This window comes from Triticum aestivum, chromosome 4B, assembly GCF_018294505.1.
Source record: "Triticum aestivum cultivar Chinese Spring chromosome 4B, IWGSC CS RefSeq v2.1, whole genome shotgun sequence".
Taxonomy (NCBI): domain Eukaryota; kingdom Viridiplantae; phylum Streptophyta; class Magnoliopsida; order Poales; family Poaceae; genus Triticum; species Triticum aestivum.
In genome coordinates, this window is record NC_057804.1 from 80,114,303 (window position 1) to 80,128,379 (window position 14,077).

The 14,077-nt window shown below is 39.7% G+C and overlaps 1 pseudogene; it reads right to left on the bottom strand.

The window, feature by feature from the left end:
• Positions 1–2,597: 2,597 nt before the first annotated feature.
• Positions 2,598–4,556, bottom strand: LOC123089981 (imidazoleglycerol-phosphate dehydratase 3, chloroplastic-like; annotated as a pseudogene).
• Between the last annotated feature and the right edge of the window lie 9,521 nt (positions 4,557–14,077).

Here is a 14,077-nt window from a genome sequence, read left to right on the forward strand (position 1 = left end):
CACGTAGCAATTAATTGACGGTCTATACTCTGCCGGGCGGACGAATATTCACCCGCTGTGCCCCGCTCCAATCACGAAAAATTATGCCGAGGATCACTCCCATTGCGGACGTGGGTTAGCTATGGATCATGAGCGTCTTGGACATCGACGAGCGGTCGTTGATGGCAAAGGGGGTGGCGCATAAGGAGTTCTCCTTCTTCCTCCATGATCCTATTCCACTCGCTTGCCGGCACCATGCGCCTCTACCTCGCCCTCTGCTCTGACGTCTGCCACACTAGGAATTTGGGATGAGCAGGAATACTGTAAAGAAGAAGAGGACAAGCAAGAAGCCGAGGTAGTGGGTACGACATCCGGGTCGAGAGTAGGTCGCAGCCATGCTTCATGGTTCAGGTGAAGATTAATTCAGCCATTGCCTCGGACAGGTTTCGTTTCGTCGGCGGCGCGGTCAGAGAGCAGATGGCATGAGCGCGCGGCCGGCCTGCTGTACGCGGTTGGTGCCTTGGTGGGCAGGGGCATGACTGCGCCCGAGCATGGAGAGGGGTTTCCTGTAAGTGCGTGAAGCAGGCGTGTTGTCGTGCTGCCGGCTGTGCTCTGCTCTGCTCTCGGAGGATGTAGAGGGGTTGGCGGCTTGGCGCTGAGAAGAGGAAGCTGGTTGTGCTCTCTCATGTAGTTCATCCAACGATTACTCTGTAGCATGTACTATTCCTCTATGTCTTCCTCCCTGCTAATTCCTCTGTCTATGTCAGTTAATTTCTGACTATTTTTGTGCACTGGTCGAAATCATAATAGCAAGGAAAACTTGGAATATGTGGGACCATTATTAAACTCGATCTGTTTATCTCCCTCTCAAGTCACAGTTTGGTTTCTTCTTTTTTGGGGGAGCTAATGTTGATGTGTAGTGATTAATCATCCATTTGATTGAAAGTTCAGGTGGTCTTGGGGCTCTCTAGGTGGCAGAAGATAGATTTTTGGTGCCTTTTTGTTGCAAATATTTATCTCTTTCTAGGTAGGCCAAGAGTTCTCAAAATTCTAGAATATTCAGTAGTTGTATGTTGTCTTAGGCTCACACCAAATGCTGAATTATAGCAGTGAATGTAAGTTGTATTCCTACCATAGTACGTAGCAGATTTATAGCTTACTATACTTCTATAAATCATACAACTCCCGTATTAATGCACGAACCATAAAGTCATGACTTATATTTGGCAAAAGAACTATATATAAATATCACGTCAATGCCTACTGATCAACATCAGCGCTAAAAGAGAAAGTTAATTTCATGCATCCAGAATTAGTATTGGTTACCTTTGGCATTTGGAAACCTTGGAGAAACTGGAATTGAACGCATTCATCGAACTTGTGTGGTCTCGCCGATGTTACAACTGCAAATAGTATATTGAGACTGTACATTACTACCAAATTATGGAATTATAAGTATTAGTACAATCTGTTAAATCATACAAAAGTAGCTAATCAGGAAAATGGTTAGTGTGCATGCCGTGAATTAATTAATACAATAATTTAATTATTTTTAGTAAGTTATGATTTTTTACATCTTTTCTAATTTATTAACAGGTATGCATTAGATGGAAAAAGGAAATATATCTGCACCATCCACAATGGTATATATGGTAGAAAACAATGGTATATATGGTAGAACTAGATTCAGCCATGATCTGCTACCCAGTTATTCTCCGTGTGGCCTACCTATATATGTTATTCTCCTCTATCATCCGTCCTCGCTCTCCTTGCTCTTCCTTCGGCCATCACAACAGCAGACCTGGAGGAAAATTTCCCAAGGAGTACCTTGTTTAAGCAAGGAGCATCAACAAGGCGAGTTCCTCTAGGTACAAACAATTCTGGATCTTTATCTTCTCTATAAAAGTGTAATAATTGTTATATTAGGATCATGTTTGGTTGATGTATAGTATCAAAAGTATGTTTTATCTTGCATTTTATGTATGTCGTGCTAAAATCAAGTGAACAGTCAAAAGTTGAACATAAAGTTAAGCAAGCAGAACAATTTACTAGAGCAATCTGTCCATTTGAGGTCCTCATGGTTTTATCCATGCCTGTCTTGTAAGTCCATCTTAGTGATTCCATCAAGGAGCTCTCAGCGAGAATATCTAGGCTTGGGAAAGATCTGTCATGAGAAACGTAAAACAGTTAAGGTATGTGCATAACTACAGGTAATAGATGATAACACCTAAAAAGTCTTCCTTTTGAAATCTTTAAAATATACACAAGATGTTCTAGAATAAAAAAATATGGTGAGTATTTACAATCAAAGACTGTTTTTATCTATAACAAACTCATATTCCCAAGAGATTCTTCATGGTGATGCACATGGGACATAGGGAACAACAAATATTGAGGATGATAGTATTACTAGGTTGTACTTTATAGATTTATTAACTGTTAGCAATCTAAATTTTGACAAGCATGTGAAAAAAGAAGTCAATGTAAACTTGCAGTAAGAGGATTCAAATGTAAAGAGTGAATCCGTTATCCACCATCAGGAATATCAGCATTGGGGCTATTCTGTTTGGGTTTAGTTTAATTCAATCCCAAAATTCACAAACACCAATTATACACTGCTAGAAAAAATTATTAGATATAGAGGGGTCACCGTATGGATTTCCCTGAACAATATCTGCAGTAATTGAGGTCACGAACCTGGGATGGTGCCACGTCTGCGTAAGTCGTATTCCGTTGCTTGTCGAAGCGCCCTGGCAAATGCTTTGAAAGTTGCCTCCATAATATGGTGTGAGTTGTTCCCCGCAAGCTTGGAAAGGAAAAAAAATGAGTGACTGCAGGGTTATCTATGTTATTCAATTAACTGGGGTGAAAACAATTATATTGACTCCTATATCACCAATAAACATTGTAACATTGACCCAAAGCTGACGAGGAGTATTTCTTTGAAACTGAAGCAACATATACCTGACGGATCTGAAGCGTCATGCCAGATGTATTCACAAGGGACTGGAAAAAGTGCGCAACTAGCTGTCATAAAAATAATTAATTTATAGTTCGCCAAAGTTGATAGCAGCGACATATAGATAAGAGAATCTCATCACCCTAACTCAAATAACAACCAACAGATATTGCGAAGATCTGTCAGAAATATCGTTTGGGGAAAGGAACATTTGAATTAACAAAACTTGAAACAGAAATGATGATCTAAAGTAAACTTGAACTTAATAAGTCATGTTTTGGCAATGAAAATCATCTTAAGCCTGACATAAATAGCAGACAATTGAAAATGGCTGTCAAAATTTTACCAAATACCTGTGTATCATATGTGCCAACTCTCTCGGTAGGAATACTTAAGCCGCAGCTCAAATGAGGTCGACCAGATAGATCCTGGATACAGGAGGAAAAAGAATGACTAGCAAACATCTAAGCTCAACAAGGCACAGTTTAATTATTCAGTAGATATTTGTATATTTACAAAATGTCAGAATTGTTGAGCAAAAAATAGGTAACCCAAAATTAAGATAGAGTAAAATAATTACAACTTCATTGCTATCATTCAAGTCTTCAGCCTATGTTAGATGGATGAGTCAGAATAACTATGACAAAAATAAAGCCAAAGGACTAGCATTCTTGATAATAGTCCTCAACAGTCAAAATCTTCATACATACCAATCTATCATAACATGAGATGCTCATGAAATAAGAGAACAAAATTATTTAATGCCTGGTCATTATCCAAGTTAAGAACCAAACAGATGGAAGTTGTAATTCAGTTATGTGTTAGCAAAGGTTGAGAGCTTCATAAGCTCATAAATGCCCAACATAGACATGCACCCTCCTGAATGGAGGTTGTAGGCATAGTATCTAAATGTAGAAGATGGTCCTGCATACCAGTATAACCTCAACTGCTGCCTCCTCAAGTGGTGCTGTAAAATGCCCAAACCGGTTAATCCCTTTTCGGTCACCAAGTGCTTGAAGTAATGCCTAAAAGAAAATTCCAAAACAAGTCACCACAGTAAGTTCCAAAGATAGCAGGACATTAAACTTAGGATAGTTCAGAATCAGGTAAAGAACAGAAATATAGCATGCAAAATTTAGCAGTGAGGTAAAGATGGATGTTCCAACTTCTGGTAGACAATAATTCGTATAACTGTTTCTAGAAGTACTGATGCCAAGTTAGAAAATAATGGTAGAAAAAAAATTACCATTCCAATTGCTAAAGCAGTATCCTCATTTGAGTGATGATCATCAATGTGTGTGTCACCCATCGCCTTCACATATACATCAAACAGACCATGAGATGCCAGTTGCTGTAAGCTGCAAACTGAAAGTTAATGCCTAGCTTTGACCAGAAGAAAAAACACTCACACGGCAAGAGTTAGAACCTTCTACTATCAAGCAGAAGATATACACAGAACATAATACTGGACCATTCAGAGTGCATCAATCTGAAAACAGAAATACTTCTCAATATTTTTTTCTCTACTTGTGTTGGTTTTTGCTACGCTAGCACATTACTGCAGTTGCATTTCACGTATTGATTTCAGATGTAAGGGCTTGTCATCCACAGTGGTCATTGCTGTCAGTTTGTCACTGATGTGGAATAACAAAAGCCTTACATTTCACACATACAAACACTAGTTAATAAGAAGGGAGTAACAATCTTTGCATGGATCACATCACCCTAGGGAAAGAGAAATCAAATAGGAATTCCCATCCTAATTGCTCAGTCGTCTGGAACACGTGGAACTCATAAGGAAACAGACTTTTCTACAGCAAGGACCCCTTCAGGCTAAGTCATGTATACATCACTTTCTCCTAATAATAACAGGATTGTACTAATCATGCTCTTAAACATTTGAAGTTAGCATGCCCTCTATGTAGGCTTTAACCAACACAAATTCAGAATGCTACTTGCCATTTTTGACTAACAGAAAGCTAATTATATGCCACACCACAATCTAGGATAGTTTAACCTCTATGTTAGCTTTTTAAATCTTGATTCACATGTATCTGCATATTAGTTTGCTTGTCCATGCATATAGGTAGTTGTAGCAGGTGAAGCCTTGGAGAACATGCAGGAGGTGAGATGCGAGGCGCCGTGAGATATGGCGCATGGCGAGATGCCGAACGGTGGCGAGAGGCTGCTGTGTATGCATGTCCGAGGTTGTTAGCTGCTGCTGCATGAGTGGCCGGGTCGTGTGGTTCCTAGAGTGATTCTAGGAGAAGATCAAGTCATTAGTTAGTGGTGTGCGTGGGTGCGTGCATGCAGTTAGTGGGCGAGTGTGTGGCCCGGCTACGTGAGCGTGAGTCTACTTAAGCACTTGTATGCATATTTGCTTTCAGAAGAGAAATAGAGGCAAAGAGAAAAGGTTGGGCTGTGAGAGTCCGACGCCAAACACCTGTGTCTCCATTTTCTTGAGTTGGTTGTGTGAGGCAGCCGTGAGGGAGAAGAGGGGCTGAGAGAGTTAGCTCCAACATTTGGTATCAGCGCTAGGTGATGACGAAGACGATGCCGCGTGACTCTTCAGCGAGTGGAGCGTTGGTGCCGAGCGACTCGGCGGCGATGGCGGCTGCCGCGACGGCGGCGACGACGGCGGCGGCGGGGAAGCTCCCGTTCCCGCTGCTCACGAGGACGAACTACGCGGCGTGGGCGATGAGGATGAAGTACCTCTTGCGCGCCAATGGCGCGTGGGGTGCCGTTGATCGCGAGGCCTCATCGGAGGTCGACAAGGGCAAGGAGGAGATGGCCATGACGATAATCTCCCAGTCCATCGACGACTCGACGCTGCTGCGGGTTGCAGAGAAGGAGACCGCAGCCGATGTGTGGGCGGCGCTACGCTCCATGCATGTGGGCGTCGAGCGCGTCCGAGAGGCGAGGATTCAGTCCTTGCGCTCGGAGTTTGACGGCCTCAAGATGGGTGATGCCGAGTCCGTGGATGACTTCGCGGCGAGGTTCACGACGCTCGTGGGGCGCATCCGTGAGCTTGGTGATGCGATGGAGGAGAAGTATGTCGTGAAGAAGCTGCTCCGAGCCGTCTCCAACAAGTTCATCCATGTTGCGTCGTCAATTGCGTTGTTCGGCGACACCAACAAGATGGCCATGGAGGAGGCCATTGGTTCACTCAAGGCACACGAGGAACTCGTCAAGGGGCGTGAGACGGGACGCGAAGAAGAGCAGCTCCTCATGGCGAGAGGACACGACTCGTCGCGAGGACGGGGTCGTGGCCGTGGACGCGGTGGAGGGCGCAGAGACAAAAGTGAGGTACAGTGTTACAATTGCCGCAAACTTGGTCACTTCGCTTGGGAGTGTCCTGAGAAGAAGAAGGAGAACGAGGAGGAGAAGGCGCTGCTGGGACAGTACGTCGACGACGAGCCAACTCTCCTTTGAAGCTCCATGAAGAATTGGGAATCAAGATTAGGGGGTGATTGTTAGCTTTTTTAATCTTGATTCACATGTATCTGCATATTAGTTTGCTTGTCCATGCATATAGGTAGTTGTAGCAGGTGAAGCCTTGGAGAACATGCAGGAGGTGAGATGCGAGGCGCCGTGAGATATGGCGCATGGCGAGATGCCGAACGGTGGCGAGAGGCTGCTGTGTATGCATGTCCGAGGTTGTTAGCTGCTGCTGCATGAGTGGCCGGGTCGTGTGGTTCCTAGAGTGATTCTAGGAGAAGATCAAGTCATTAGTTAGTGGTGTGCGTGGGTGCGTGCATGCAGTTAGTGGGCGAGTGTGTGGCCCGGCTACGTGAGCGTGAGTCTACTTAAGCACTTGTATGCATATTTGCTTTCAGAAGAGAAATAGAGGCAAAGAGAAAAGGTTGGGTTGTGAGAGTCCGACGCCAAACACCTGTGTCTCCATTTTCTTGAGTTGGTTGTGTGAGGCAGCCGTGAGGGAGAAGAGGGGCTGAGAGAGTTAGCTCCAACATTATTGGTTCGTGACTTGTTTTCTGAACATCTGAGGGTAGTTGATAACATAGTTTTTAGAGAATGGGCAAGAGCTTTGCGCTTCTTATTTTAATCCGAAAGCATTACCGATGATAAGAAACTGACTAAGAAAGGATTTTTCACTCAGAAAGGTAAGGTGGGGGCGGATCTGCCATGGGGAGTGGCGTACCGGAGCTATGGCGTTGCAGATCGGGACGCGTCGCCTCGGATCCACCTGCGACATCGCCGGAGAGGAGCGCCGCTGTGGATCCGTGATTAGTGCTTGTGCATGTCATCCCTCCTTGCCGAGGGCGGCGGCGTTGGTAAGCAGTCGTCGTCCTCGCCGTGCATGTGAGGTTTGCTCATGGCGCCGCGGCACAGAGAGAACAGAGAAGGAGTTCAGTGGCTAAGAAGACGACGAGGGGGCGGATCTGAGCATCCCGCGTTGAATGGATTTGTCAGGCATAGGTAGTGGCTTACCGGAGTTGTGTCGTTGCAGATAGTGACGCGTTGATGCGGATCCAGCTGCGACATCGCCGCAGAGTAGCGCCGCCGCGGATCCGACCGGAACGGCACCGCATGCATCACCCGCAGGTGCTCCAGGAAGCGCGCCCCGTCCGCCCCGCTCTGTCGCGCAGCCCACACCAGGCAGCCCCAAGGCCAGTGGATGTTGTAATCTGATGCGGGGGTCGGCGGGCGGGACAGTGGGGATTCCTGCTCGTCAACGCGGGCGGCGATGCGGCGGGGGAGGGGAAAGGGCGAGAGGGTTTGTGTGAGTGAGATGAGAGAAGATGAGAGAGTGAGCGAGACGAGAGGATAAGGTAGAATGCGGCGGGGGGAGGGGAACGGGCGACGCCGCGTCGCTTTAGTTCTGGTTCCGCCCTAGAGGCCTGCGTGCCAGGTGGGCCATGGTGGCGGGCCGCGCAACAGGCCTGTCGTGGCGGACCTGGCTTTTTTTGTTTTTTTCTTTTCATTTTTCTCTTCATTTGTTTGGGTTTCTGTTTATATTTTATTTCCCTTACTTTTTTATTCTTTAGTTACATTGCTTTGTTTTTATTATAACATACAACGTTCGTTGCATGTCACAAAAGTGTTCAATAGTATTAATGAAATGTTCATGGTTTTTTTCAACAGTTCATCATCCATTACAAAATTGTTCAACAGTTATTATAAAATGTTCAATGAATATATAATCACTGTGTTTTTTAAATTTGTTAACTGTATATTACAAAAATTTCAAATATGTATTAAAACATGGTTCAACTTATATTACAAAAGTATATAATCATTGTGTTTTTTTTGTTTATTTTATTTTCCTTTATCTCTTTTTTTATTTTTTTTATGTTTATATTTTTTTCCTATACTCTTTTATTCTTTATTTATAATGTTTGGTTTTTATTATAATATACGGAGTTCAATGCATGTCACAAAAGTGTTCAACGGTATTAAGGAAATGTTCATGTTTTTTTGAAAAGTTCATCGTCCATTACAAAATTGTTCAACATTTATTATAAAATGTTAAGTGAATATATAATCACTGTTTTGTTAAAATTTGTTAATTGTATATTACAAAAAATTGAAATATATATTAAAAAATTGTTCAACTTATATTACATAAATATATAATTGCTGTGTTTTTTGTTTATTTTCTTTTCCTTTTTCTCTGTTTTTTTCTGTTTATATTTTTTTCCTATAATATTTTATTCTTTATTTATATTGTTTCATTTTTTATAATATACATAGTTCATTGCATGTCACAATAGTGTTGAACTTATTTTAAAAAAATGCCCGTGGTTTTTTACAATAGTTCATCATCCATTACAAATTTTCTCCTTACATTTTTTTAAGATATATTACATGTTGTTAGTTTTTAGCCAGTTTTCTACACGGCTGGAGCTCGTTACATCCAAATGGGCCGGCCCAGTCGCCCCCTGCCTTCAGTGAAGGCTCCCGTGTTTTGCCTACCGCATGTTAACCTGGCCGGAGTGTGATTATTCTTATTACATATACTAAGAGGATCAAAAACATATAAAAAACACATATCCTTGGTTAATGTTGGTTAGTTAGCAAGTTCTTTTTTGTTTCTCAAATTTCAATAGCATATGTAATTAATTTAAAATCATTTAAGCAATTTCAGATGACCACTTACTTATATATGAACATTATAGTTTGTTGTTTCTTTCAATTGATGTATTAGTAAAATGTTTTGAACTATATGTTTTTCTAATATAATCAAAAGCATTTTTATCACATATAAAATAGTTGTGTTAGTTTCACATTATATGATGCAAAAAATATCCTATTTATATTTCAGCATAGATATAAAGTGATGGGTTCCGACATACTCACTGATGTAATGATGACAGTCCGCACTGAAACACCACGAGAAGAGGTGCATATAGCTAACCTTACTTTGTATGTATATTATAGATGATAATATGAATGGTCTATTTATATTCTTGTTTAATCAGAATATAGGAGACATGGATATGGACTTTGGAGATGCACAGAAAGAATACATGGAGGTTTCAGATGCAATGTCGCTGGAAGGGGCCGGATATTCACAACATAATAACGTCGAAGAGGTTACATCTCATAACAAACCAAAAAAGGATGCTAATTTGCATGTTATCCCACAAGGTATATGTTTATATTATTATCGATCTTATTTTTGTGATCTTGCCTTTTGTATTCAACTAAGTTGGCTCATTTTTTGTTACTAAGTTGTCTCATTTTTTATGAATTTGACAGACTATGTTTGTACCCCTAGAGATATTACAGTTATCGAATCAATAAAGTCTGCCCCCAATAATACCCAGTTCGTGGACATTGGAGATGCCTTGTTAGCAACCGACGATTTTAAATGCCTTATAAAAAATGATATGTTCTTACATGACGGTGTAAGACCAATTTCACAAACTTTGTAATCAATAATATGAACAATATATAATATCATAAAATATTAATATATTATAAATATTGTTTATAGGTGATAAATGCTTACATATATTGCATGCTTGCTCACGACCATCTACAGGACAGAGCGGGTGAAAAGGTACACATTATTAGCATGTTTGTATCTGGCCAGATAAAAGAAGACGGTGAAAGAGACATCGACCCATCAAAATATCATCGCATTGTGCATCATGTTAATACTTATCTACAGCAAGATATGGTTAGTTGTTGTCTTGTTATCCATGCATATAATTATGGATTATTTTTATTTAGTTCATATGTCTAATGATTTGTTAATAATTATATCTAATTGTGATTGTGATTTGTATGATATTTACACCAGTTATTCATTCTGATTAACATGCCGGGCTAACATTGGTATCTAGCTGTCGCCAATGCCAAAAAACGAGAGATCCAAGTATTGGACTCACTTGGTGAGAATGTCAAACGCAATGACCTTGCTACTACGGTAACTATCTATTTTTTTACTCATCTTAACATTTGTTTTGTTTGACTTCATCCCTAACATTTCTCATATGATAGTTACGGGGGCTCGAGAAATGGCTGAAACTTGCAGAGCAGAGTCCGGAGTTTATCAGAGGTGATAAGTGGCCCGATCTCAATGTTACAAAATGGACGGTTGAAGAGCAAGTTTAGGAGGCAATACAAACCGATGGGTAAGCAATTGTTAAAATGGTTTGTTTATTTGATTCATCTGAGTGATATTCTAAAGCATTATTTTATAATATTATAGCATATCATGTGGATTATTTATGCTAAATTATATGGAATATTGGACATCACATGGACTGTCAGACCAGTTCACCCAGGTATTTCATTTTTATACATTATCTCGTTATTCTATCTGAAAATATTATATAACTTTTTTGTATAACATGTTTGTAGGAGGATATGAAACATTTTCGTCAAAAATTAGCAGTCATTTTGCTTGATTCAGAGCTGAATAAGCTAAAAGGATGTCCCATATACCATCGACCTGTCAGCGAAGAAACTTTAGGTAATTCTGATATCAAGATCCTGGATAATCCTTCTGACGTAGTCGAAGAAAAACGTCCTGCCCCAGTCACTATCATTCCCATGGAGCAACGTCAAATACTTGCCGACCTCTGCAAGTACATCATGTCGATCGATGATGCCGGGTGTTTGGAGTAAGTATCATGTATCAATATTTAATGTGCGGATGTATAATATTGTTCTTCTTACCAACTAGATTACAGGAAGGTATGGGTCCGGAGCTACACACCCAATCCAATGAGCTTAAGTCTTAAGAAACTTCAGTGCATACTTAAGATGGAGCAGCCTATGGACAATGATTGCTTCAACACTGTTGTGCGTATGCTGGCATGTGATGAGGGAGTATTGTTCACATACCCTCCTATACACTACATGGATCTACGATTTTGTGTAAGTTATCGTAACTCTTCATTCTATGTGCCATTAGTATCAACATGTTTAAACAATATTTATTCTTTTACTTAGTCCATGATGCTAGAGTCAACACGAGGTCAGAAGTTTTGTGAGAAGGAAACTATCCAGATGTTGGCAACATTATTTGATAGCTGGCCTGGGATGGAGAACAACATCTCATCTTGCAATAAGGTAAATAAAATATTTTGTCCATCGTTATAATGGTTGGTTGTTGTTTCTAATAACTCCACTTGTAGATTTATCTTCCCTATGCATCCATCGGCCGATACATCTTGTACGTCATCGATAAAGAGGCACGTCGTTTATATATTATGGATCCTATTCAAACATCACAATTGTCAAAGGATAAAAACTTGAGGCATTCACTGAAATTAAAAAGTTTTGCAAGGGATTTCAAAGAAGCACTCGAAATAAAGATGCCTGGTTGGAATTATGATATATCTAAATGGCAACGTTTATTTCCATTTGGTGTTCCAACGAGTGTAGACGGGTAATGAATTCATAACAATAATATTTACTTTTGTTATCACTATATTTTTTATATTATTAATTTAAATTTTTGCAGGAATGTGTCTGGCTATTTTATTTTTCATTTTATGCTCTGGTGGAACAGTAAAGAATTGGTGAAGCCGATTTGCGCGGTAAGTATTGTGCGTTACATGTTTTAAGACCTTCGGCGTGAAATTGTCATACTAACTACATGTCTTGTTTCTGCAGGATGGGTATGAATTGAGGAATTATTTTTTATTATACTTGCTAAAACATCGTGGGAATGAAGCTAGAGGAAACTTTCCTGATATTGTGAAAGAATTTCTTAAGTGCATCATCTAGATATTAATAGTTTTATAATAGATGTTCAGCTGGAACATCACTCAGTTTGTTACATGGACATGTCGTTATTTTTTTCTTTTATGTTATCCAATTACATTGCAATAATGGACTTCATTTATTAAATAATTGTGTTTGTGTTATATTGTTTGTATGTGTGAAATATTTCAAGAGCCCGTGGCAACGCACGGGCATTCTACTAGTTTCCTTAGTACTCCGATTGCTCCTCTTAATGATGTTGAGTCTTGTGAAATCAATGCTGCTTTGCTGAATCTTGTTATGAAAGATCAATTCTCCGGCGTTCCTAGTGAAGATGCCGCTACCCATATAAACAACTTTGTTGATTTGTGTGAGATGCAAAAGAAGAAAGATACGGATAATGATATTGTTAAATTGAAGTTATTTCCGTTTTCACTTAGAGATCGTGCTAAAATTTGGTTTTCGTCTTTGCCTAAGAATAGTATTGATTCTTGGAATAAGTGCAAAGATGCTTTCATCTCTAAGTATTTTCCTCCCGCTAAGATCATCTCTCTTAGGAATGATATTATGAATTTTAAACAACTTGATCGTGAGCATGTTGCCCAATCTTGGGAAAGAATGAAATTAATGATTCGCAATTGCCCTACTCATGGTTTGAACTTATGGATGATCATACAAATTTTTTATGCCGGATTGAATTTTGCTTCTAGAAATCTTTTAGATTCGGCCGCGGGAGGCACTTTTATGGAAATCACCTTAGGAGAAGCTACTAAACTCCTTGATAATATTATGGCTAATTATTCTCAATGGCACACCAAAAGATCTACTAGTAAAAAAGTGCATGCTATAGAAGAAATTAATGTTTTGAGTGGAAAGATGGATGGACTTATGAAATTGTTTGCTACTAAGAGTGCTCCTATTGATCCCAATGATATTCCTTTGTATACTTTGATCGAGAATAATAATGAATCTATGGATGTGAATTTTGTTAGTAGGAATAATTTTGGTAACAATGCTTATTGAGGAAACTTTAATCCTAGACCGTTCCCTAGTAATTCCTCTAATAATTATGGTAATTCTTAAAACAACTCTTATGGAAATTTTAATAAGATGCCCTCTTATTTTGAGAATAGCTTTAAAGAATTTATGATCTCTCAAAAGAATTTTAATGCTTTGCTTGAAGAAAAACTGCTTAAAGTTGATGATTTGGCTAGGAACGTTGATAGAATTTCGCTTGATGTTGATTCTTTGAAACTTAGATCTAATACTCCTAAGCATGATATCAATGAGTCTCTCAAATCCATGAGAATTTCAATTGATGAGTGCAAAGAAAGAACCGCTAGATTGCGTGCTAAGAAAGACTGCTTTGTAAAAGCGTGTTCTTCTAGTTTCCATGAAAATAATGATGAATATCTAAAATATATTGATGTGTCCCCTATTAAATCTTTGTTTTGCAATATGAATCTTGACAATGATGGGACTGGAGATGAGTCAACTTTAGTTAAAAGGCGTCCCAATGCTTCAGAGTTTTTAGATCTTGATGCTAAATTTGGTAAAAGTGGGATTGGAGAGGTCAAGACTTTAAATAGCATTGAACCCACTATCTTGAATTTCAAGGAATTTAATTATGATAACTGCTCTTTAATAGATTGTATTTCCTTGTTGCAATATGTGTTGAATTCTCCTCATGCTTATAGTCAAAATGAAGCTTTTACCAAACATACTGTTGATGCATTGATGCAATCTTATGAAGAAAAACTTAATTTGGATGTTTCTATACCTAGAAAACTTTATGATGAGTGGGAACCTACTATAAAGATTAAAATTAAAGATCGTGAGTGCTATGCTTTATGTGATTTGGGTGCTAGTGTTTCCACGATTCCGAAAACTTTATGTGATATTCTAGGTTTCCATGATTTTGATGATTGCTCTTTAAATTTGCACCTTGCGGATTCCACC